The following is a 5837-nucleotide window of genomic DNA, read 5'->3' as shown; positions in this document are numbered from 1 at the left end:
GAAGATCAAATGAAATAATATTTCCACACTCATTGTCCCATTCATTCAATAAAAAACTAATGAGTAATTACTAAGTGCTATTCACCATTCTAAGTGCTAGGGATATTGTCGTTTTTGTTTTTGTTTTTTTAATCCCTTGGTATTAGTATATCAGCTATTGAGTTACTAATGAAGAGTATTCATTCTGTAAATAGCAGTGATAACTATTTATAACTGCAAATTTACTTCCCTATAGTGCTTACATATGCATCCTAAAGACAAACACTTTTTCTAGGATGTACAAAGTATAAACTGATAATCTTGATTTCATAAACTCAGGGCCAGAGATTTAGTAAAGGGGTAAATTTGAAATTAAATCTTATATGAAAGAGAAGATAAATATTATTCTGGATATGGCCATTTTAAAGATACTTGGTTTTCCAGTATTTTAGGAGCATCTTAAGACGATAAGAACATATTATTAATCAATTCATTTAGTTTTCAACTGCTTCCTCAGAGCTAAAAAAAAAAAAAAAGCCCTTCCTTGAATTACGTATATATGCTAAACTAACCAAAATATGCCCTGTGCTTACACACTTCTTGATAGTTCCAAAACCATGTGATATTTTTTACTTTCAAAAGAAGCCTTTCATATATTTATTTTTAATTATGAAAGATTTCAAAGACAAAGTACAGAGAACAACAAAACAATGTGCTCACTATCCAGATTTTAACATTGTTTTGCCATGTTGACCTCAGGATTTTATATGTATACGTTTGCTATAAAATGTATATACATAAATAATATTGTATTTTATTATATGCAGATTTTTAAATATATAAAAATAAAGTTTATATAAAGTGTTACAGAAAAGATTAAAAGTCTCTCCTCCATCTCTCCCCACACCCTTCTCCTCATGAGGAAGCCATGTACATCCTTCTCTCTATAATTTATAAATTTATAACATATTTCCCTACCTGTAAACAACAAATACAATTCCTCAATGTATTTGTAAAATTCACACCATAATATAATTATTATTTACCTTCTTTGTAAACTCAACATTAGGTTTTAAGATTTATCAATTCTGATTGAAAGAAATTAAATTCATTTCTATTGTATAAGTGCACCATAGTAAGGTGTTCCTTGTACCTATTGATATACATTTATTTGTTAGTTTGTTCATTTGTTTTTGCTTTTTCAGACAAGGCTATAATGACTATACTAGGATGCTCACCTACACATACGTTCAGGTCTTTTAAATAGGTTTTAATTCTGTAAGTAGAATGGCAGGATCAAAACACAGGCACAGCTCAGCTTTACTAGAAATTGCCTGTTGCTCCCCGCAAACAGTGCAAACACTTAGATTCCTACAAGCCTTGCATGAGAGAATTTGTTTCCCCATATTCTAGCTAAGACTTGGTATTATCAGAGTTTTAAGTTCTGCCAATCATGTAAAACGGTATTTCACTGTTGTTATAATTTACATTCTCCTGATAAATAATGAGACTTTTCGTATGTCTGTTGGCTCTTGGGGTTCCCTTGCAGTGAACTGCCTGATTTTTATCCATTTCATAATTGACTTGCCTTTCTCTTGTTAGTTTATCTATACTTCTCTGAGTTTTAAACTTTTGCTTTTTACATTTCAGACTTTAAGTGTTCTCCATGCTGTGAGCAGGGATCTGATTTAAGTTTTTAATCATATATATAGCTGAGTAGTGAACACCACTTTTTAAAAACATTCATCCTTTTACTAGTCCATTATTTTTTGTAGTGCTATCTCTATTATATTAAAACTTCCTTTATATATTCATAGGTAGTTTTTAGCCTTTATTCTTGTTAATGTGAAGTTTACTGCTTGTTCTTTGTCAAGATTGTTTTGGCTCTTTTAGGTTGCCTGTCTTTTCATGTGAATTTTAGGATCTGAGTATTAATTTCCACAGCAACAAAAAAATCCAACTGGCATTTTTATAGGGATTTCATTAAATGTGTTGGTAAATTTGGGAGTATTGCTTTATTAACAATATTAGGTCTTCCAATCCATGAACATGCAATAACTTTTCACTTACTTAGGTCTATTTCAATTTCTTTCAACAGGGTTTTGTAGTTTTCAATGCGAAATTTTGCACTTACTGTTAAATTTATTTCCAGGTATTTTATTCCTTTTGATACCATTGTAAATTTAATCATTTTCTCAACTTTATTTTTGGATTGTTCATTGCTGTTTTATAGAAATACAGTTGATTTTTTTTAATATTGATCTTGTATCATGCCACTTTGCTGAACTCTTTTATTAGTTCTAACAGACTTTTGAGGGTAGATTCATTGGTATTTTCTATACACAAGATCATGTCATGTCATCTACAGGTAGAGATAGTCTTTCTTCTTTCCAATCTGTATGCCTTTTGTTTGTTTTTTTCTTGCCCTGACTAGACCCTTCCAGTATATTGTTGAGCAGAAGTAGGACAGTGAAACTCCTCGTCTTATTCCTAATATAGGTGGGAAAACATCCAGTCTTTCACCGTTAAGTATGATATTAGCTGTGGTTTCTGTGGGTTTGTTTGTTTGTTTTTTCATCTATGACATTCATCAGTTTGAGAAAGGTCTCTTCTATGCCTAGTTTGCTGGGTGTTTTTATTATGAAAGGTGTTGGATTTTTTTCAGATGATTTTCTGTAGCTTTTGAGATAATCATGTATTTTTTCCCTTTTATTCTGTTAACAAAATGTATGACATTGATTGATAGTGTGAATTCGTAAGTGACTCAGGAGTCACATTTTTTTGAGTTTTCAATTTTAAAAGCCATTCCCCTCCCCAGTGTCAGCCTGTACCTGGGGCAAATTACAAGCTTCTTTCAACTTTCCTAGGCTGGTGAGAAGGTTTTTTTCCAGTTTCATTTTCACAGAAGAGGAAGCACCACAAAGTCCTGGCCTTATGGTTTTATTTAGGATTTTCGGAACTAAGACTTAATAAGTCCAAAGCCCCATGTGGAGTCAGAACCTCTGCTCCAAATTTTCTAGGCTTTACATCTCGTCCCGTTGCCTCTTCTTCCCACTTTCAGGGTTTGCAAAATCATCAGCTCTAGTCTCTTGACCTGGCATTGAGGGTCTTATCTATTTCCAGCACTCAAAAATGTTTTTTCTTTATAACTCAGCTGTATATTTTAAGTGTTTTTATATTTCATTCATCATTTTATTATTTGTAATGGACAGGATCCATTTGGTTCTGTCCTATGTTTTGCTGGAGACATTGATATTTATTCTTTCACATTCTAGTGAATATATGCAACAGTAATAAAAACTAAATCATTGATTCTTTAAATAACAGTATTATTAATAAATAACAATTAGTTATTAGCAAATAACTATTAGTTAATAGTAAAAATCATACAATGTAATGTATATGATCTCCACCTTATATTTTAGAATTCTCTCTTTTTTTATTAGAAGCCAAGAAACACAATTCAGTAGAGAAAAATGCAAATTTGAATACTTTTCTATGACTAAAATGGACAATGTGTGAGGATTTATTTTTTCATCCAAAAATAAACTATTCCACTAAATTGATACAAAATAATCATTATATTTGAATATATGCCTATGATATAAGTATGATATTCAAGGGCAAGAAGGTAGAGGAACAATGAAAAGATTCCCCGAATATTGATAGAAATGTCACCGGAGCGCTACCGAAGTTTACCTGGTAGTTACACACACCCCAGACATTGTCATGCTTGTTTACATCACATCTTGGCCTTCTCTGTTTGTAAGGTTCTCTAGAGGAAAGGAAAGCAAAGCATGAAATCTTGCCACCTCCTGGGACTCTTTCAGGATCTTCCCTGGGCATTTACCAGGTGTAGGCCAGCTAAAGACCACAGAGAAATAAAAGGTAGCTCTTCCTCATGAATAGTTGGAGTTCTCTTGACAGTAAATTACATTAACTGTTGACACTGCTCTTTCTACAGTAAAGTCATGGAAGTTCATTATAAGTGCACTTTTAATAGAAGAAGCGTTGAACAATGCCTGGCACACAGTAGGAACTCAATTTCCTATCTTTATTCTTCCTAGTTATATCGTAGTAATTATCATAATATGCTAAGAACTTGTGCATCAATCAGTGTAGAAAGGAGACATGCCCTGTGGCGACTGGCTAAGGTTCATTGCCACAGGGATAATGTGGATACATTTTTTTCATGATATTACGGATGCACATGCACTGTGTCTCATTTCCCATCACTACTTGGAGGAGCATATCTTTCACATGCCCTAGGCTTTCAATTAGCCTTCAAAACAATCTTGTAAGAGTGGTGCCAGTTTTCCTCCTCTTTAAAGATGAGGCTCAAAGAAGATGGGGATATTCTCGTAAGTAAGGGGTGGAGCTTGGATTAAAATCCTAGTTTGCTTAACTCCAAAGCACTATATTAAAGGGGAACATATTATTAAAGGGGAACATATTTCTAATGTCCTTGTCCAGCAGTGATGTCACGGGAAAGAAATGGTTGTATGCATAAAGATGAGTGGCCAGGGTTCTGACATGTATGACCCATTCATTCTTTTAAGCCATTGTGAATGCCTGGACTGTTTACCTTTAAGGGAGGTGCACCCTGCTCAAGTTTAAAGAAACTGACAACTCTGTGGGAGTGTCATTAATAACAAAAATGCTTTGCCTCTCTAAACTTTACAATTATTTTTACAAGGAAAACAGTTTGATATTTACAGGACCTACAAACCCATGAAGTGAGTGAATGGGACTATGCTAAGATTCTAATCATTTTATCTCTATGGCTAATGGCTTATATGAGTATATATATTCATAAATGGGGCATATCACCCTTCGGTAATGCACTTGGGTAAAGCAGTAGGATGAGAAGTAGCAGAAACTATTTCATCACCCTAATGTGGTGAAACTGATGGTACTAAGATTGAATTTCAGAGAACACAAGTGATGACAGCTCACAAAAACAAATTCAAAGGCAATAAATATATAGCATTTACACGATTCCAGGAAACGGGGTGTATGAGTTAATAGCACAGAGCATGAGGGTGATGTTCTATCCCGAAAACATGCCCATTGCTGACTGCCTGCTGACATTTCCATCTATAGCTAATAATCTTGATTTCTGAAACAACGTATGCTAGATAACATTATTTGAACTGTATTCTTTATTTCTGGGTGCGTGAGTTATTGGTTGCTTTACGTCAGTGACAGACTGGCCTTTAGTTTGTTTCAGTTGAAGGACATAGTGGAAACCTCATGAATACAATCAGTTTGCTTATGTTCTATTAACTTACAAGAATCTTCAGTTCAATCAAAGGGCAATATCTGAATATTGAAAAAAGGGAAATTGATGTTTTCCTTTGTTAGAGACATTTGTGTCATTGATGCGTTTCATCCTATGAATCAGCTTTCTGACTCGCAGTAATCTGATCTGAAAATAGAAAAATGGGCAATTGTGAATCTTATTCTTGATGATGTAATTATTTTCTACTTTCTGACTTTGGACAAAGAAACTTCCGAATTCATGATGGCAAGTCACCAACCACTTTTCTCTTATAAGCACTAATTTTTTCCTACTACAGGTTTTCCTTCTTTTAGTTACCTGAATTCTACACACTAACACTTGATGGCTTTGGATTCCAGAAGGATAAATATAAAAGCATGTTTGTATACGTCAAGATTTTCTCTTTTAGTTCTTGTGAGAGAACTAAAAATCTTGTGACTGAAAAACGTGTTGGCTTCTCAGAAAATGTATAGACTAAAGTTTAGAAAATATAAATATGGCTGATAATTTCAAAATAGGAATGAGAAAAGATTTTGTTCATCTGGACAGATATTTTATTTTCCTCCATTTACTGCTC

The sequence above is a fragment of the Delphinapterus leucas genome, chromosome 14 (genome assembly GCF_059928025.1).
Source record: "Delphinapterus leucas isolate spDelLeu-1000000601 "Yukka" chromosome 14, BTC_Dleu_Yukka2, whole genome shotgun sequence".
In the NCBI taxonomy this organism is placed as follows: Eukaryota; Metazoa; Chordata; class Mammalia; order Artiodactyla; family Monodontidae; genus Delphinapterus; species Delphinapterus leucas.
This window is presented reverse-complemented; position numbering follows the sequence as displayed.